General features: G+C 39.7%; 1 pseudogene; it reads right to left on the reverse strand.

The window, feature by feature from the left end:
* Positions 1-531: 531 nt before the first annotated feature.
* LOC140163017 (uncharacterized) overlaps positions 532-22330 on the reverse strand; it is a 207630-nt pseudogene continuing 185831 nt past the window's right edge.

The following is a 22330-nucleotide window of genomic DNA, read 5'->3' on the forward strand; positions in this document are numbered from 1 at the left end:
ATACATGTATATGAGCACATCTCATCCGAGGGGCACCCTTTTAATTAGCTATAATTTTACACGAGCCCCATTTTGGCACCTGCGCACTGTGGCCATAGCTACACCCGTAGACATATAGGCCAACTTTAATAGTCTTACCAATTAATAGTCCTGCTGCAAAATATGCTCTTCTTTCAACATGAGTTGGTTGGACAACAAGATCTTTAATACCATCTGGACCAAAGAAGAGTCGGTCATGTACTTGTCTCAGAGCCAACCTCAGGAACTCTCGTCGTGGTCCACCTAAATCTGACCCCTTCTTCCCCATAAATGTAACCTGCAGTGTCAATCATGGTTTAAATGAGACACTGGTGAATTTGTCTATAAATGAGTCAAAAATACTCTATCGAACAATGCAAATTTCTGTTACCATCAGCGAAGTAGGGATCACACTCAATTTCATTGCCATATAAAAGGATCGTCCTTGCATATACGTGTTACGATAGCATGTAACAACCTCTTTAACAGTCGATTCTGGACCCCTGTTAACGATTAAAAATGGCAGATGCCGAACAGCATGAATATGGCAGTTCCGGCTTTGATTGCACGTGATGCGTGACTTTTCACCACAGCAGACTCCCCATCAGAGGCCTCTTTTCCATGTCTAGATCCGTAATAATTGTGGTTAACTCTATAACCATAGTCGCTAACTCCATAAGCAATATCTGCCAGCGGGCCATAAGACTTGTACTGCCCAGGGCAGCCATCTGAGAACCTGATCATTTGTTGTACAGGTATTTGCCTCTTCTGTACCATGTGGGTGTGAATCAAGTCCATGTATTGCTTAATATGATGGTGGTCGTGTTTCAAGTCCGACGAGATGAACACAACTGACTCTGTGACCTGTTCATCGCACTCTTTACACCGGTAATATGTCACCACAGGGTGAAGGCTGGCCTGATTCCTGCCCCAGTACACACTCTGTGCTTCATCTTGATAAAAGCAAGTGAAATTTTCACCAAATTCCCAGACCGATAGCACCCAGTTTTGTGGCAGCTCTTTCTTGATGCTGTTGAATTGAGCAAATATTTTAAAAATTGGCGATGGCTCCGCCATCCCCTAAAATTTAGTCACTCGATTGCCAAAAACAAAGTCCACAAGAATAAAAAAAAAAGAATATAATTGTCCTATTAAAAATTGCTGATGGCTCCGCCGTCCCTTTAAATTAGCCACCTGATTGCCAAAAACAAAGTCCACAAGAATAAAAAATAGTAAAAATACAAGTTTAAAAATTGGCAATGGCTACGCCGTCCCCTAAAATTAGCCACTCGTTTGCCAAAAACAAAGTCTACAATCATAAATTACAAAAATTAAAAATGTATGACCCACTTCCAATTACACAAATTCTAGACTACTTTCAAAACACAAATTCTAGTCTCTTCAATTTCAAATCCACACATTAATAGAATAGGGCATTTACACACAGCCTCCAAAGACCCTCTGTGTTCGCCGATTGCATGATTGTTTACGATCGTGAATGGTCTAGAAAACGGGGGTGTACAATATCAGCATATTGAGGGGAATAACGTTCAAGCAATGGAATTGGTCACCAATGCTCGTTAAAATATTGAAATAATTACAATAAACCTTAATAATTTATAAATATTACCAATAATGACAAAAACAAGTTCCATATACCGTGGCTACAGTGCTCACGCGTCTTAGCCAATTACTGACGCCCACGTCACGAGAATGGATCATTCCACTATGAGCAAACTAAACATGTCGTGTCCAGCGTAACGACCCACCGAAAAAAATATAAAAAAGTCACTTTCCATGATTTACTGAAGAGACACTCAAATAATTTAAAAGCAGAAGATATATCAGTAAGTGTAAAAAATCGTGGGGAAAGATTAGGAAGCCACGGAGAACATGAGTGGAAAGATTGCCATGCTTATCGCCTTGAGCCGGCGGACGTGACATGGATACGAAACTATTGGGAGTCCAGCCATGAAAACGTTACGCATGGAAGTTTGATTGAAAAATTGATAATATTAAAACAGTTTGATGAGCACATTTAACAAAGAGCATCACCCGACATTGATGACATTTTATTTTACAACAGTTTTGATCCCCTGGGAAATAATATGATACGAGAACTTTGAACTACGCGGTGGTCGTGACATGGACACGAAACAATTTGGAGTCCAGTATGAAAACGTTGCGACTATCGCTGAACAATGAAGTTTCTTTGAATATGTGATAATATAAAGCCAATTTGACGAGCACATTTGACGACAAAACATAACAATTTCTTTTATAACAGTTTTGATCACCTGGGAAATAGTTGTTGATAAAATGATACGAGAAGTTGGAACTGCGTGGTTGTCGTGACATGGATACGAAAACATTTGGAGTCCAGTATGAAAACGTTACGCCCATCATTGAACTATGAAGTTTGATGGAAATTGTTAATTTAAGTACAATTTGATGAGCACATTTGACAAAAAAAATGCGACAATTACTTTCACAACAGCTTTTGATCCGCTGGGAGATACGTTGTAGAAAAAATAATCCGAGAAGTTGAAGCCGGGTGCTGGTCGTAACGGGTGGACTCGAAACAATTTCGTATCCGGATCAAGGTTCGCAAGATAAAAATGTAATGGTGCAAGCTTATTTGAACAATACTGGTACCGTTTATTATTTAATTATACATTTACAATCAGTACTTAACATAAAATAGAAACATAGTTTACTTACGAGCAGGTCCAAGATGAATACGATGGATATTCCAATGCACAACGCAACACGTTGACACAACTTTCCGGTCGTAACGGGGTCCGATTTGTGTGGACACGAAACTGGTTTCAGCTGGCTTGTGTTGTTAGGCACGCTGAAGCTGAAGCTTTGGGGTCGACAACCAACCAATGGAGGAAGAGTATTTTGGAGTTCATTCATAAAATGAAGTGGCAATGAATATTCATAAATTTGACCTTTTGAAATCTACGGTCGTAACGCCATATATGGACACGAAAATTGACCTCTTCATGATCGAGCTTCTGCAGTATTTATTAATGATGACCATAGGGGAAAGTGGTATGTCACATGGTTTTGTCATGATCACGATATTTTATTCACATGTTTTGATGGAATCCTGGGGGTTTGTATTGAGAAAAAAAGGAGCATGAACTTCATGTAGGCGGTCGTAACAGTGTGGACACGAAATCGTTACGTCACATACCAGTTTTTTCATAGATCATTGTAAACAAAATTGACCGTCCTTAGTTGTATTTTTTATATCATATTGAAGATAAACTTGTATTCTTTCGAGATAATAACAGAAGAATGAATAATTTTTTTTCTTTCTGTGTGAAAAGAGAACCACAAGTTTGTTATGCTTTTATGTCACAGCTTTTTGGTAAACAAATGGTGGACACGATGACAAAAAGTTATTTTTTTTAAAAGGAATCGGGAACATGGGTGTATTTGGTATCATTTTGAAGAACTTGAAGTACTTCAAACAACTGATAGAACAACCATTAGATTAAAGACATTAATTTCAAGAAATTCCTGTGAAAAGATGACCCACTACCAAAAAGTGTAATGGACCCCATAATACAAGAATGAGCCTTAAGGATCGTCCTTGCATACGTGTTACGATAGCATGTAACAACCTCATTAACAGTCGATTCTGGACCCCTGTTAACAGTTAAAATGTTAACTTCAGATTAAAAAATGGCAGATGCCGAACAGCATGAATATGAGTAACAACATGCATACTGAAAATTACTTGATCATGTACAGAAAGTATGTGAGGGTCTTCACAGACTTCAACAAAACAGAACCCTTTGTGACATCGCTATAACACTGCCTGCGCCAAAGAGCTCCACGCTGTCCCGTTCACACGCTCCGATATTCTGTCATCATCAAACTCTACCAATGTCCATATAACATCATCTAAAGATACCACTAATTTTTTCTCAGCACCGAGTCCTTGTCATTTGAAAATGTGAGTAGACAGCGCCGCCCCATGGTGTTGTTGGGAACAGTTGGGGAGAAGAAATCTTCACAGCAGTCTGATTCTGAACCACTCTTAGCAAAACAAACTTCCTCTTCTGAACTAAATTCTTGACCTGCTTTGATGAGCAAAACAGCTGCATGACAAGCTAAAATAACATCCATGAAGGACTGTTTGGTGATGGAAGTGATCTTTCAGGGTATTCTTAAGACCCTTACGAGGAAATTTGCTACTTGAGATGCAATTGTGATTCACACTGTAAGAAATACACTGCAAGAACAAAACCTCCACAAATAGATAGCAAATCTTCAAATACATCTGTGTACCTTTAACATTGTCAGGGGTACAACCATCAACACCACTCTCAAACTTCTCCAAACACTCTGGGGGAAAACATCCTCTGTGCAGACCCCCCAATACAAGTTGTAAGTCTTTAATGTGTGTTACATGCCTTCCAATTGTCAGCCTCCTTGTCTGATCCTGCTGGTTCATCAACTTCTTCCCACAATGCAAATAGTCCTGGTTCATGATGTTCAGAGAACAGATCTCTTGATCATGCCTGTCAACTCTTTCAGTGAGGGTGAAGTTTAAGTTTTCATTCCCAGTGGTGAAACGCTGGCCTTCTGCGCTGTACGTGGATGTTTTCTGACAATGTCGCTGTCTTGAATCACCATCGGAAGCTTTCCGTGTCAGGGGAGCCTTGAATATTGGAAGAAAGTGTGTGTTGTAGATGTTTCCAGTCCCCTTCCATTGTTCTTTAACATGATGTGTGAACTTGTTGCAAGTGGGGCCTAAGTGTTACCACATGCATTGCATGTTTTGCAAATATCTATACATGTATGTGAGCACACCTCATCTGAGGAGCACCCTTATAATTAGCTATAATTTTACACAAGCCCCATTTGATGAAAAACTCAACTTACTGATGTTTTAGCACTTCTTAATTTTGACATTCTTGGAATTTTTGTCCTTTGTTTTTAAGTCTGTGATGAGTTTGCCAATAAGATGATCAGATATGCTAAGAAACATGTGAAGAGGGTCCGGTATGTAGTAGATTGGGATGCATACAAAAATGGGTGGGGTTTTACAACCATATGGTTCATGTGTTTTGTGTTTTTGACTTCTTCTTCGATGATAACATTACTATTTCTTAAATTGTTCGTAAATCAAAGTCAATGTTGATTTGCGAAAAATGTGACATTGGTCATTTGCTCCGTGCACATGCATACATTCCTGAGCAAGTCGTCAGTCCCAGTATTTCGTTGGTGAATTTTAAGTCTGCACAAATTACATGTTGGCTCCTCTTTAAATAATTGAATTTCCATTTCAGTCATTTCCATGTGATTTGTCAAGTCATTGAATGTTTTCCACAGTTTATCTATTTGCTGAACAAGCCTCAAAATAAGCAGATCTGGACCAGGAATCACACATTTGGAAAAAACAGCTCTGTTAGGAGTCATTTAAATTTCAATTGTACACATTATATACGAAACATGCTTTAACTACCAGGCTCTGTTTGAAAAAAAAAATGTAGAGCCTGGTTCATATGATTTTGGTGTGGACCAGGAGCCAAAATGTTATGACCAGTGGGTAAATGGCTCCTGGGTGTCGCTTATTTTGTAGCTTGTTGCTGAAGCTTTCCATGCATTGATATGATATTATTTAATGAAATGACTGCCTGAATTCGTCAAAGTTGTTCCTGCGAAATCGCAATGTTCCATTAATTTAGTGCCTTTGTTTGTCCCAAATCTCCACAAGATTCTGATGCGCTTGATGAAAAACTCAACTTACTGATGTTTTAGCACTTCTTAATTTTGACATTCTTGGGATTTTTGTCCTTTGTTTTTAAGTCTGTGATGAGTTTGCCAAGAAGATGATCAGATATGCTAAGAAACATGTGAAGAGGGTCCGGTATGTAGTGGTAGATTGGGATGCATACAAACATGGGTGGGTTTTTACATGTACAACCGTATGGTTCATGTGTTTTGTGTTTTTGACTTCTTCTTCGATGATAACATTACTATTTCTTAAATTGTTCGTAATTCAAAGTCAATGTTGATTTGCGAAAAATGTGACGTTGGTCATTTCCGTGCACATGCATACATTCCTGAGCAAGTAGTCAGTCCCAGTATTTTGTTGGTTAATTTTAAGTCTGCACAAATTATGAACTTGACTGCAACCATCTTCCCATTAATAACAAGTCCATTATCAATAATTTGGTCCATTTCTGCTTTGAGGGGAGACAATGCATGCTGGATATACTCATATTTTTCAGGCCTGTTAGCAATTACCAAAATGAGATCTTTTGATCGCCAGATTTTAGTGAATACGGAAAAAGCATTATTTGTCACATGATATCGCTTGCCCATTGATGTTCCGTCGCCACTGATCGTAACACACATACTTTCAGCCTCCCAATCTGGCATATTCTCCAACACTCTCATAAGCTTCTTTTCCAAATCTTCGTATTTATACACCTTCACCATTCGAAAGATGATTTATTTGAAACATAGAGTCAAGTTCCTTTTTGCCATTTTTTACAGCATATAGTGAAAGATATCCTAATCCATCTTCACTTGCATAGTCTTGATAGGATGAATCACTGGTGAGGTATTTGCCCTTTTTGTACAAAGCCTTATTTACTGGAATCAATGATAGTTGTTCAAATATAACAGTTCTCCAGCCTTTAAAAGTTCTGTCACAAGCTGCATGACAACTTCCTTAATAAATATCCTTTACCCTAACTGTTCCACATTCGTACTGAAATTCCACTTCATCCTTGAACACTTGTTTCAACAGTCTCCACATTCGCAAAGTCATGTTTTCTCTTAAAGAGAGGACCGTATTCTTGTCAAAACGAGCAACAATCTTCAACCTGGCCTCCTCTGCTGCAACATCATATCTCTATCACATTTTATGTTATTGACACGCTGATCATGGATATGGTTTTCAGTTGATGAGCCTAGAGTTGAACATGCTTTCTCAACTCTTTCAATGATTTGCGACCTTCTATTTGTGGTACGATTTGTAGCATCACCACTTCTCAAATCAATTGAGTTTTGGGTATATTTAAATACTGTTTGGATTGGCCTCAGATTGATAATTTTTACAAAGTCCCTTACCAAGGTGTCTGCATAAATCTTGAGCCAAGTGAAGTCCTTCTTCCCAAGCATTGGTAAACTGGGCATCATCAGGGTAATCACTCAAGTCAGGCAGCTGGTCTGGTAAAGGACCTGCTTGTTCCCAAATATTTGACTGCTTCTTGTGTCCCTTTGGAATCTCTGGCAATTCTGGATCTGCTCTTATTTGCATGATTCTGTTCATCTTTGGCAGTGCAAGTAGCATGTCGGTTATGGTGTAATTATGGTGATTTACTATCTATGAACCATTTGCACTGAAAAAATCTCACAACAGTTGCTTCCTAGCTTTCCTAGTGGGATAGGATGGGTTGGCATGAAGCCCCTGGCTGCTTTTATCGTGAGAACTACTGCATGAATGATGATGACAGGATATCAAGACATCAGTGTAAGACTGGCGTGTCAAGAAAGAAAATATCCTTAAGTTTAAGATCTTTTCGGAGAGACACCCAGCCTCTCCATATACAGAGAAAATTAGCTACTGCTGATGCACATGGGTAATATAATTTATGTATGAGTGATATTAAACAAATATTAACTGTCTTAAATTCTTGTAATGGTCGAAATATAATCACTCGGTGAAGGATGTATTGTTCCATTCCACTCACTGTTCTGGCTTGTGGAATGGAACGATGCATCTTTCACCGAGTGATTATATTTCGACCATCACACTCAAAGACAATTAATAATATTTGTATACCATCACATTTGGATGAGTCACTGCATGGTGGATTTATCTTGCTGGACAGTGCCACATGACGAAGAATAAGCTGTAGTTCTGCTATGTTTGCAGCACACTGTTGGAGTTCTTCCAGAATTGGCCCAAACACTTCTCCCCCACCCGCCTTGTCCACTAATACATGAAGCCAAAGCAATTTCTGTGCTAAGTTGTTCAAATGCAACAGTTCTCCAGCCTTTAAAAGTTCTGTCACAAACTGCGTGACATCTTCCTTTACATCCTTTACCCTAACAAAATGCACTTTCTCGCCAGTTGTTGCAATCACTGTTCCACATTCATATTGAAATTCCATTTTGCGCTGTTCTTTCTGCATCTTGTCTGAACCAAACACGTCCCAGCCTACCTCATCTCTGAATACTCATTTCAACAGCCTCCACATTCACAAAGTCATGTTCGCCCTTAAAGAAAGGACCGTATTCTTACCAAAATGAGCTACAATCTTCAACCCGGCCTCCTCTGCTGCAACAGCATATTTTCTCTGTCACGTTTTATGTTATTGGCACGCTGATCATGGACACGGGATTCAGTTGATGAGCCAGGAGTTGAACATGTATTTTCAACTCGTTCAATAATTTGAGACCTTCTAATTCTGGTACGATTTGTAGCATCACCACTTCTCAGTTGAGTTTTGGGTATATTTAAATACCGTTTGGATTTTCCACCAGAGCCTACATGTGGAATTACGATGCAGTGATCTTTATCTAGATTTTGTTCTCTGTTTCTGATCAGTCTTTGTAGCATTATTTTTTGTGGTTGAGTCAGTGGGTCTGTTTCAGGAACACTCAGTAGATTTTCATACTTTTTCCTTTCCATGTCCAACTGTATAGAAGAATGTTTATGCATAACTGGTATGATGAATTGGAAAGTCAACATTAGGCTTTCAACCTTTCCAACGTAGCTCATGATGTGCGAAAGAACTCTGGATGGCAAATAGTGGCCTATAAAATTCAACGTTGGTCCAGGAGGGAGATTCTGAGTATCCTTTTGTCTCTGAACAGCTCGGGGAGGAACATCTCTTTCGCGTTTATGTGACGTGACGTTTTTTTCAAGACTGATTATCTTGAAACCTAATATCATGTTTTCAAGATTAAAACTGTAAAATTGAGACAAATCAACTTTGTCCTCTTGTACATTGGCCTCTCTTTCTACGGTCAGAAGATCACCACCACACATTGTCAGCAAAGGCTTGTCGGTGTCCTGCCCGGGGTCCTGTCCCAGTACGTAAGAATGTAAATACTGCATGATGCTTGCAATTATTGATGACATGTTCTCATTCTCCATAATAACTCCTAACCCAATCTATTTATGAAACAGAAATAATAATACCAGAAAATAATTAGTCCATCAATTTTTTTCCATCTTCGTGATATTTTTACTTTCCGCATTCAAACAGCACACACACACAAAAAAAGCCATTCATAAACCCTCCCCCACTAGATGTGATGGAAGAAATTCTCACAAATTTTTGCAATTTAATTTTAACACTCTTAACAACGTTGATGGCATCAATGCGACTCAGTTCATGTTGCGCTATAGTATTAAACTTAATCATCCATGGACCAGTTAGCATTTTGCCAAACAAGCCTAAAACGTGCATTTCAGCAACAGTAATCTCACTACTGAAGTCTTTTCTTATGGATGTCAAATGACCACCGCATGTGACCATCCCTGTGCTAATAAAAATTCTAGAAAATGATCATAGTACTTTGTCTTTACGCTGCTTCGTTTTGAGTCAACTTGCAGAACTCCACCTTTACTTTCTCTAAGTTGTTTCTTTAACAGAGCTGTCTTGGCATCTTTAACCTTCATAGACGTTTTCTTTCGAAGAATATCTTGGTTTAAGTACTTGTTTGTAATGTTATTGCAGTGATACTTTTCGGATTCCTAGACATATCTTTGGCATACTGAATCATATGGGGTGCCATGGTTAATTTAAGCGATTGCTCTGCCAAAAATGATAAAATTCGGGCATCGGCATGATTAAAATCAGAAAACTGGCATCTCTGTTTTTTACATATTGATGGCCTAAACAGTGCAAATAATAAGAGCCCACCCAAAATGACTTTGTCAAGAGTCCTGGGTGGTTAATGGAACAAATATGGTAAGCTATATATTTATTTATTTTAGAAACAACACTGGTGAGTCGACGTGGTCACCACAAGCGCCATATGGCATGCTTACGTTTGTCAGAGTTTCCATGATAGCTTTGTGTGATTGATCATTGCAATCCCACACTTTGAACACTTTTAAACCAGGGAAATTTTGTTGTTGTTTTCATGGCCTAATTAGAACAAGAGTGCATTTCTTATTAGTAAAGTAAATCATGCAAATCAGCAGTAAATACAATGTACTTAATATTTGTTATTATTACATACTAGCTCATACTGGAAGTAAAATAGATTATCCTTACTTGGTGTGATGGGGGTCTGGTATGCTCAAGAACTCATCCATAAATATGATAGTATGGCCATGTACTGGCCGGTGTAGCACCACTGCAACTTGGTGCAGCAGTAAGTTGCTTGGTGCGATTCTTCTGGTATGTTGTCCTTAGTTTCTTCCACTTTGATTCCACTGTTTGAAAATCTGGTCAAAGTTTTTAAAAAATGAAGCAATCAAAACTTGCATTATTATTATTGGCAATGGTGGGAATTTAGGGCCAGATTTACCATTGAGCCAGTTGGGCCCGTGCCCAGTGCCACCAAAGTTTTTTGGGGCCTCAAAAATTAGAAGAAAAACAAACATTGAAAAACTACTTTGTCAGACAAAAAGCAAGGAAAAGAAGTTCAAAGCAATTTTGGAATCTCAAAGGCTTTTCAGTTACAGTCTCTATCAAAATATAAAAATAAAATAAAATAAAATACACATTAATTATAATTAATTTTTAATTTTTTTTTTAAATATATAAATAATTCAGATGCCAGGAGCTTAATTTCAAATAATATATTGAATATTGAATGTACATCTCATTCCCATCCCATACAATAATAGTTATTCTACAAATGGCTGGGTGAGTCCACAAATGGAATATTTTACCTGTATGCTCCCTCAGTGATTCATGTAAAAAAGGGAACACAAGGACATGTTGTCTGTCAGTGTACTTCAGTTATATTTATAAATGCGCTTTTATAGATACGCACACTACCACCTCCGCGCTGCCATAACAGCTTGTAGATAGTAAGTCTTGAAGTGACCTACTACATAGCAGTTGGTCTTCATTTGCATTTGAATGCAAAGGCGGACAACATGAGATTACTGTGCAGCAAAATTGTCTATTTTGTTCAACTTTGTGATTATATTGTAAACTTTCTCATCGTTGATTTTTTTTTTTTTCCTTCGTCAAATACTTTCAAAATGTTGTTTTTGATAACATATTACAAATTTGGAATCCCCATGTATAATCATTTTCTATTCAATTAATACTTAAATTTGATGATATTTATCTACAGATTTCCTATGCTGTTCTGTATAGTGATTAATGTATGAGGACTTGGTCATGCTTGCTGGTCTTGGTATGTCGTGCCCATGGGTCACATGCATATTTATAAAAGTGCATTAATAAATATAACCGAAGTACACTGTCTACACCATTTTTCACACTGATGTGGCAATGATGTCAGTGTGCATTTCATTTAGCGCAGCTTCAAATCACTAGGTCGTGTGTCTTGAGCTCGCCACCAAAAAAAGGTGGCGATGTTACATTTTGCCAAAGTCGACTCAAAACAAATGATGATATCTCTGTCAAGCAAGAAGGTATTGTCATGCTTGTGGTCTCATTTTATTGCTAAATAAAATGCACTTTCAACCCTGTAAAAAGAAATACTTTAGCTTTTTTAATACTGACACTGTGCTTCATAGAATTCAGAATGGGCAGGGTGGCGGTGGTGGGGGATGTGGTACACACAAACTCTATGGGATTGGTATTCTTAGTGCGTAATCTGCTACTGTAAAGGCTGTAAATTGGATTTGGACTCTATTTAGCATCTAAAACACTCATGGCCTTATAGCTAAACAATTCTACTAATTGTTTTTAATAATTTATGATTGGTTTAGTCTAGAAAATACAAACTTTTCCATACAAAACTACCCGTTGTCATATTAAACACTGTAGCAAGTAATACAGATGTCTTCAAAATCTAAAAGTTACTGTAAAATTTTAATTACTTATCCTATCATAGTCAAAGTATGGATTTTCTGAAGGGAAATTTGACGAGGAATCTAAATATGGACATATTTTTTCTGTATGGGTTAGGGGGAAAATGTTTAAGTTCAAAATATGTTGAATTGTAAAAAAATCTAACATACTTTGGGACACCCTATATTCCGAGATTACCAAAAAGCTGTGATTTTGGTTTCTTCCAAAGTCAGTTGGCTCTCCATATCCTCTAACCAAATGAATGTTGTTTACTTCCAGTTTATTACTGTAAGTTGGTAATAAGCAATGCATTGAGTGACCCATTTTTTATCAAAGTCTTTTTTATTCCACCCTGTATAACTTGCAGGTCACCCTGTATAATGAGTTGAAATGTATATATTTGAATTGCTTATGCCTTCAGCTATCCAAAAATGTATACTTTTGCTAGTTTAGGGTTGATGATTGTCGAGATAATCTAATTAGAAACCCGGTTGGTGTAAAAATTCATAATATTTGTCATGTAACGCTAAGGGTGGCGAGCTCAGGACACATGGCCACTAGTGTTATCTGAAACTCAAAGTGCTGGTCTTACATGCATGCACTTAAATGCAAAACAACTGCATCAGTGTATTGACGTCACTGCCACATCATGGTGAAACATGGTTTGCCAACTAATTGGTTTAATAAAAAAAAAAATTGGCAGTTGATGTTTGTACAATGATCCTGTATTCATACTGATCAGAAATGTCTGGGAACTTTCCGAAGTAGTAGTCAAAACTTTCATTGACAAATTTCCTCCACACAACTTCCACTTTCCCCTTGTCCAAATACCTCTGCACCAATGGAGAAAATGTAGGTAACAGACTCAGGCCTGTATAGGGTCTGGTGGTAATACCGTTGGCCTTGGGTACATTCATCTGAGATGACCTCTGGGTAACACTGTCTGTCTTGTCTGACCTATGTAATGGACTAAGGGTACATCATCTGAGATAAGCTCTGGGGTAACCCTGTCACAGTAGTATCCATAAATTTTGCAATTTTCAAGTCACTGCTTCATTTATATGGAACACTGTCCTACCATGAAAGCCAAAGTACCTTGTTGGATTCAGAAAAAAGTACATGTTTACTTCTAAAGCATTTACCTGCACAAGTTGAACATCTATGACCTTGCTAGTGTCCATGTCCATAAACGTATACATGTAGGACCCGTATTTTGCTGAATGACCTGGCGTGTCGGCCTTCATGTCTCCCCCAGCGTTGAGCTGTCTTACTTCTTCTTTGATCTTGCCATACATGTTACTTTGTTGCCTGTCCCAGACTCTGATAATAGCAGGCTGCAAATACTGTTTTGGTGCTCTATAAAGGTTTTGTTGGAAATCCCTTGCAAGTTAAAGTGCCTAAACACTTTCAGCACCTTTGCAGGGCTTGCACCTGCAAATAGAATTGAAGCCGATAGTAATATGTTGCCAGCGTGGAAATCCCCCACAGATGTACTTGCCGGCGGTGTTGTTGTGTGCTGGACATAGAAGTTGCAGCGTGATATTGTTTGGTGGGCATGGTTGTTTGATGTGATTGTGAACCGTATTCCTTTAGTTCGTCCTGGACTCGGGTGGCTGACATGTGCTGGTGCCCATTTGGAATTGCAGGGTTATATGTGGCCGTATTATCAAACCCAGGGGAAATAGGGTCATACTCATGGTCAGGGGTTGCGATATAGCTGTCACTGGTCGTCTGGCTGTAGCTGGTGAGTTGTGTGTAGTGGTCCTGTGATAGGAGCCCATTACGCAGTGACCTGTCCACCCAGTTTTGTGCACCACATGGTACTTCGGCTTATTTTGCGCCTTGACTAGGAGCAGATGCTGTACATGCTGGTCTCCTCAAGTGCGCCTCAAACTGGGATTTCTCTTGATAACCACGCTCGCAGTAGACACAGACATATTTGTTTGTGTGCCATGGCCAGTGCGTAAACATGTGTTTGAACATGTTATACTTTGTTCCCTGTCTTGCATGTACTCTCTTTCAGAAGGGTGCAAATCTATTGCAAACTCTTAGTGGCAGTGATGCTACCTGTCTTTCAAATCCAATGTGCCAATGACATTTTGAACTGCATGCCAGCCTGAGACATGGCTACCAGATTGTCACAGTTGGAAAGAGGAATTTGGTTTTTTTTTTCTGTTCCGAGCCTCTCTGTTAGCAAGCTGTCGTAGAGGTGCATGCATGGCCTTCTGTATCTGTGGCGACTTTTAGGCAGCTCAACAAATATTCCCTTACTCTACCTTTGTCTGGTGTACAGTTATGTTCTGGAAATAATCTTGGCCAAAGTGTTGTCAAATCTTGCCAAGTCATTCTAACTGTTGGTATTTACTTTGTCACAATGATGTTCCCTAAAGTTTCCTTTGAGTTCTTCAGCCGTGCCACAGTGGCACCAGCTGCATGGACCAACTTGCTGGTCAGCTGGTGTGTGCTTGATTTCTTATGATTCTGTGAGTAAAAGTCCAATATTTTGTGACATTGATGCTTTCAATGACTGTGTCTTGATTTTCCGTAGAAATTTACCGATGTGGTTGGGCTCCTGTAGAGAACCTAAAAGTCTTGGACGAATATATGACTGTAGCTATATGTACCTTGAAGTAATCTATCAGCCCTTGATGTTTCTTGTACCATTGCCTCCGCCTGTTGATTTTGAAATGGTCGATCACCTGGTATCACCACCAGTAATAGCACTTCATCGTGTTGCAATCCAATATTATCTGTTTGTTATTTTAGAAGTGGAAAAGCGCAGATGTACTTGCCGGCGGTTGTTGTGTGCTGGACATAGAAGTTGCAGCGTGATATTGTTTGGTGGGCATGGTGGTTTGATGTGATTGTTAACCGTATTCCTTTGGTTCGCCCTGGACTGGGGTGGCTGACATGTGATGGTGCCCATTTGGAATTGCAGGGTTATCTGTGGCTGTATTATCAAACCCAGGGGAAATAAGGTCATACTCATGGTCAGGGGTTGTGATGTAGCTGTCACTGGCCGTCTGGCTGTAGGTGGTGAGTTGTGTGTAGTGGTCCTGTGATAGGAGCCCATTACGCAGTGACCTGTCCACCCAGTTTTGTGCACCACATGGTACTTCGGCTTATTTTGCTCCTTGCTTAGGAGCAGATGCTGTACATGCTGGTCTGTCCTCAAGTGCGCCTCAAACTGGGATTTCTCTTGATAACCACGCTCGCAGTAGACACAGACATATTTGTGCATCACATGGTACTTCGGCTGATTTTGCTCCTTGGCTAGGAGCAGATGCTGTACATGCTGGTCTGTCCTCAAGTGCGCCTCAAACTGGGATTTCTCCTGATAACCACGCTCGCAGTAGACACAGACATATTTGTGCACCACATGGTACTTCGGCTTATTTTGCGCCTTGGCTAGGAGCAAATGCTGTACATGCTGGTCTGTCCTCAAGTGCACCTCAAACTGGGATTTCTCTTGATAACCACGCTCGCAGTAGACACAGACATATTTGTATACCACATGGTACTTCGGCTTATTTTGCTCCTTGCTTAGGAGCAGATGCTGTACATGCTGGTCTGTCCTCAAGTGCGCCTCAAACTGGGATTTCTCTTGATAACCACGCTCGCAGTAGACACAGACATATTTGTTCGTGTGCCATGGCCACTGGCCAGTGCGTAAACATGTGTCTGAACATATTATACTTGTTCCCTGTCTTGCATACATAGTTGCAGCCCTCAAATGTACAGGCTTCAGACATGTTGGATTGGATATGAATATACTGAGAATCTTATGTGAATCAAGAGTTCCTGTGTAGGCTGTAGAATTAGTGTTGAGATATTCCAAAACGTCTTAAAAAATTGTGTGTAACCAATCTAGCATGAATATAGACTAGTTTCAGAGATGTTTATGACAGTAAAGCAGGGTGTACAATGATCACTAATCAGGTGGCCATTGCACACACATCCCTGCGACACACATGTAAAAAGCAAGCCTTGTTAAAGTGTTTGCAGACTAGACCTTCGTCCATGTTGTAATTTTTGAAAACAAACGCTGGGAAAAAATTGAAGAAAATAAAAGAGAGCTATGATTGGCCGTATCACCAGTGTTGGTGTCAGTGGGTCGGAAATTGGACTGGATGGCTGTTGCCCGTCAAATTCCTCCTTCTCCACCGAGCTGACTAACCTGGTCCAGCCAAACCTGTCTGCTGGGTTAGCCCTTCCCGGCTCGGGATCAGTGGTTGCGATGTAGCGTTCACTGGTCGTCTGGCTGTAGCTGGTGAGTTGTGTGTAGTGGTCCTGTGATAGGAGCCCATTTCGCATTATGTGAAGTTTCTTATTGTTCAAGTCTTGTAATGCTTGGAATAGAAACGTTACATATATATCGTACACAGGTGGTGTTCGTAAAGGTACAGGTGGAGTGTTATACTTTGCCTGAAGTGCTCGGCCTTTATCTCGAAACCATAAAATCACGGCGGAACAAAATCGGTATACAGTGCTGTTGATTCACCCTACTATCATGGCAATTTCTGACACCAAGATATAGGGATGATGACGCTGTGCATCATCCCTTTCGTCATCAGTCGTTGATATGTCCAACGGTGGGACAAATGCATGGTGTCCTTTTACTTAATGTTTCAATGTTTCAATATATACACCAACAAATATTGGTGTTGCTGGTGCAGATTCATCACATTCATCCTCGTTACTCACCTCATCACTTTCATCTCCTGTGAGGTATGCATCAGGAGTGTCGTAGTGAGAATCACTGCTTTCACTTGATGAAACCCCAAACCACTCCCTACTTAATTTCTTTAAAGCCTTCTGCTGCCGCTTCATGTCAGCCATAGATCTGCGTAGAGCTTCCTGAAGATCACGCAACTCTTCATCCTTCTTATGTTGCTGGAATAGATCGCTCTTCAACGAATGCCATCAGTCTTTGGTAGAGATCTTCCAGACGTTCGTCACTTTCAAGCCTGGTGTTAGCGAAGTCTAAGAAGTGGCTTCCTGTGTTCTGAAACCCATAGTATTGTCTTATGGCCTGCCAAATGTCAGTTATTGATGTAGAATTCTTGACGATTGTGTTTATGGAGATGACTGGGCAGAAATTTGCTATCTAGCCCAGCATCAGGGTGGTAAAGCCATGGTCTTTTTGGAACATTGGTATCCTTTGGCGAGTAATGGGGCAAAATTGGGGTCCAGTGAGATCGTGTAATTTAAGTTTTGTTGCCAGTTCTCGAAAGAGTTGACAGTTCCTGACCCAGGGCATGACCATCTGCAAAATGACTTTCAAGAGGGCAAAATATGATAAAAAAAATTGTCCAAAAAAGGCCTACAATTTTCAGCAGCGGCTTTACAAGGATGCAAATTATTTTAAAACCTAATTGCTTGAAATACAAATATTTACCTCTGCATTACCAAAATAAAACTTCTTTCCTGTGAACTTTCCTCGCATAGCAACTTTGACTTGTGATGGTGTGACATCCTTAAACTTGGCCAAAACAAAAGCTGTAATAAAACACATGCACACAAATTGTGATTTCATATTATGAAGTTGAAATTGAAACTGAAATTAAGGGAATAAATTACAGCATGCAAATCCATGCAGATACATGTAACTGCATGGTTATTTGTTACAATAAGTGGGTTTTTAGCGGGTTCGCCATCGGACAAGTTTATTTGTGGTTATTTGTTCTTGGTAGATATAGTGGGCAACATTGTCCATGCACATACATGTAGATTGATGCTTTGGCAATTTGTTGTGAACAGCTACTGGGGTACATACTTCATGGATATTAATATGGATACTATCACGATCTATGTAGTTATTTGATGTACTCATCAGAATGGGGAAATAACCTAATTGTGATAAATGCAATTTATATGCATTCGTACATTTACACTTTTGGGAAAATATGAGGATTCCCTTGTAACCTTAAAACAAAACAAAACAAAACAAAAAATCACAATGACATGACATAGTTATGTCAGTATCATTTCACTGTGATTCAATGGTCTGCTGCAAGGTCATATATATAAAACAACAATAATAATTACCAATGATGGCGTCCACAATCAGTGGATCCGCATTTTTCAAGGTTTTCAGCTTCAACACCTCTTCCCCTGAATAGAAGACATCCACAAGCGCCTTTGCCATCTTTGAAACTTGTATTTTTTCACCTTGTCCAACATGGAGGGGTACAGAAATACCCCAGGGCGAGTTCAATCATCTAAATACAAGATTTAGATGGCGTCCACAATCTGTGGCTCCGCATTTTTCAAGGTTTTCAGCTTCAACACCTCTTCTCCTGAATAGAAGACATCCATGAGCGCCTTTGCCATCTTTGAAAACTTGTATTTCCTCACCTTGTCCAACATGGAGGGGTACAGAAATACCCCAGGGCGAGTTCAATCATCTAAATACAAGATTTAGATGGCGTCCACAATCTGTGGCTCTGCATTTTTCAAGGTTTTCAGCTTCAACACCTCTTCTCCTGAATAGAAGACATCCACGAGCACCTTTGCCATCTTTGAAAACTTGTATTTCCTCACCATGTCCAACATGGATGGGTACAGAAATACCCCAGGGCCGAGTTCAATCATCTGAATACAAGATTTAGATGGCGTCCACAATCTGTGGATCCGCATTTTTCAAGGTTTTCAGCTTCAGCACCTCTTCTCCTGAATAGAAGACATCCACAAGCGCCTTTGCCATCTTTGAAAACTTGTATTTCCTCACCATGTCCAACATGGAGGGGTACAGAAATACCCCAGGGCGAGTTCAATCATCTAAATACAAGATTTAGATGGCGTCCACAATCTATGGCTCCGCATTTTTCAAGGTTTTCAGCTTCAACACCTCTTCTCCTGAATAGAAGACATCCATGAGTGCCTTTGCCATCTTTGAAAACTTGTATTTCCTCACCTTGTCCAACATGGAGGGGTACAGAAATACCCCAGGGCGAGTTCAATCATCTAAATACAAGATTTAGATGGCATCTGTGGCTCTGCATTTTTCAAGGTTTTCAGCTTCAACACCTCTTCTCCTGAATAGAAGACATCCACGAGCACCTTTGCCATCTTTGAAAACTTGTATTTCCTCACCATGTCCAACATGGATGGGTACAGAAATACCCCAGGGCCGAGTTCAATCATCTGAATACAAGATTTAGATGGCGTCCACAATCTGTGGCTCCGCATTTTTCAAGGTTTTCAGCTTCAGCACCTCTTCTCCTGAATAGAAGACATCCACAAGCGCCTTTGCCATCTTTGAAAACTTGTATTTCCTCACCATGTCCAACATGGAGGGGTACAGAAGTACCCCAGGGGCGAGTTCAATCATCTAAATACAAGATTTAGATGGCATCCACAATATGTGGATCCGCATTTTTCAAGGTTTTCAGCTTCAGCACCTCTTCTCCTGAATAGAAGACATCCACAAGCGCCTTTGCCATCTTTGAAAACTTGTATTTCCTCACCATGTCCAACATGGAGGGGTACAGAAGTACCCCAGGGGCGAGTTCAATCATCTAAATACAAGATTTAGATGGCATCCACAATATGTGGATCCGCATTTTTCAAGGTTTTCAGCTTCAACACCTCTTCTCCTGAATATTGCACGGAACTGTTACGGTGTCCCCTATGATATACCCTGCCATCTTTGAAAACTTCTATTTCTTCACCATGTCCAACATGGAGGGGTACAGAAATACCCCAGGGGCGAGTTCAATCATCTAAATACAAGATTTAGATGGCGTCCACAATCTATGGATCCGCATTTTTCAAGGTTTTCAGCTTCAACACCTCTTCTCCTGAATAGAAGACATCCACGAGCACCTTTGCCATCTTTGAAAACTTGTATTTCCTCACCTTGTCCAACATGGAGGGGTACAGAAATACCCCAGGGCGAGTTCAATCATCTAAATACAAGATTTAGATGGCGTCCACAATCTGTGGATCCGCATTTTTCAGGGTTTTCAGCTTCAACACCTCTTCTCCTGAATAGAAGACATCCACGAGCACCTTTGCCATCTTTGAAAACTTGTATTTCCTCACCTTGTCCAACATGGAGGGGTACAGAAATACCCCAGGGCGAGTTCAATCATCTAAATACAAGATTTAGATGCCGTCCACAATCTGTGGCTCCGCATTTTTCAAGGTTTTCAGCTTCAACACCTCTTCTCCTGAATAGAAGACATCCATGAGCGCCTTTGCCATCTTTGAAAACTTGTATTTCCTCACCATGTCCAACATGGAGGGGTACAGAAATACCCCAGGGGCTAGTTCAATCGCCTAAATACAAGATTTAGATGGCGTCCACAATCTGTGGATCCGCATTTTTCAAGGTTTTCAGCTTCAACACCTCTTCTCCTGAATAGAAGACATCCACGAGCACCTTTGCCATCTTTGAAAACTTGTATTTCCTCACCATGTCCAACATGGAGGGGTACAGAAATACCCCAGGGCGAGTTCAATCATCTAAATACAAGATTTAGATGGCATCCACAATCTGTGGATCCGCATTTTTCAAGGTTTTCAGCTTCAACACCTCTTCTCCTGAATGTTGCACGGAACTGTTACGGTGTCCCCTATGATATACCCTGCATCAAAGACGTCTTCCTCACCACCGGAAAAAACCAAAGCCAAGCGGGGAGCCTCCATTTCCCTAGTTTGCAGATCATGCTCCACATTCTGAAGAAAATAAAGAAAGGCACAACCATGTTTCATTTGAAAGGTTACAGCAGGGGCATAGCTAGGTTTTGTGGTGCCCAGGGCAAGGATATAGAATAGCGCCTCTGGGTTGTTTTTTTGTTGTTGCTAAAATGGCATATTTCCTTAGTTGCTTTTGGATCCAAAATTGTGCGCTAAAATTTGCAAGGCAAATCAAGGTGAATTTCGGCCTTAGCCACTGTCGGTATTTTTGTTAAATCACTGGAAAATCTTAAAAATCATACAAACTTGAATGGTGTTCTTTTTTAATTGATCTTTTAATTTTACATGTAAAGTCCCGAGAAGGCTGGAAAGGGTGCTAAGGGAGTCTCACTATAACCTTGATGACATAAGATCGACCTAAAGTGTTTGCCATGATGTTCGAAATAAGCACTTATCCTCTTGTCCAAAAATCACTGGGGACAACCATAATGAGCTATGTACTTGCCCCCCCCCCCTGGACAACCACTATATTTTACCTCCAAAATTACCTCCAAAATCTATAATAATCAAACTTGACATTAAGGTGGTACTCCCCCTGATAAATTTTGTGACTAATTTTGCATTTTTCTCAAAAAATAACTACACACTGGCAACAAAAGTTATGTACAGTAAACCAAAGAATTAAGGTACCAGTTGTGTTCACCCCTGTATATCCTAAATAAAGACAAATGTGTCAAAATTAAAACAAGCAGCCAATACCTTTACTCTTTAGCTCTTATTTAAGACCTTATTTGTTTATAGAAGACATCCACGAGCGCCTTTGCCATCTTTGAAAACATTTCCTCACCATGTCCAACATGGACGGGTACAGAAATACCCCAGGACGAGTTCAATCATCTAAATACAAGATTTAAATGGCGTCTACAATCTGTGGATCCACATTTTTCAAGGTTTTCAGCTTCAACACCTCTTCCCCTTAATAGAAGACATCCACAAGCACCTTTGCCATCTTTGAATACTTGTATTTCCTCACCATGTCCAACATGGAGGGGTACAGAAATACCCCAGGGGCGAGTTCAATCATCTAAATACAAGATTTAAAAGAATTAAGACAAGTGATTAACATTTTATGAAAGTTTCATTAGGAATGAATTAAGTTATACACATTTTAAGGTAAATTGAAGGAATTGCCTTCGGTGCCTTCTGGTTATTTTTCTTACCAGTTTTGTCACCCGAATCTTGTCGACGCCATGTCTTTTTCTTCTTTGGTGGTTGCCAAGCCTTGTCACCGTCACTGAGGTCTGATATCTCTATTTCTGCTGGACTATAAGTCAATGCATCTGAGGATGTAAATTTGAAAAAATTAATGTTTACAATTATCGCTGTTATCATTTTTGATTAAATTTTAAAAAAACATTCAAAATAAAGGCAAATTACTGAAATTAAGGGTCATTTGTGGGATCCTCAAAATTACCATCTTGCCAATGAATGAATTTTGTATTTTAACTTATTTTTCCATATACCCTACCTTCATTTTCAAAAGAAGTTTACATTTCCATGATTTCACATGTTCTTCAATGGATAAAAATAAATGCTTTCTTTTTCAGCATCACAATTTTGTCCATACTATGAAGTAGGGAATTGTCAAGTTTAAACACATCTCATCTGGAGTAAGAAATGTT

The sequence above is a fragment of the Amphiura filiformis genome, chromosome 1, assembly GCF_039555335.1.
Source record: "Amphiura filiformis chromosome 1, Afil_fr2py, whole genome shotgun sequence".
NCBI lineage: Eukaryota > Metazoa > Echinodermata > Ophiuroidea > Amphilepidida > Amphiuridae > Amphiura > Amphiura filiformis.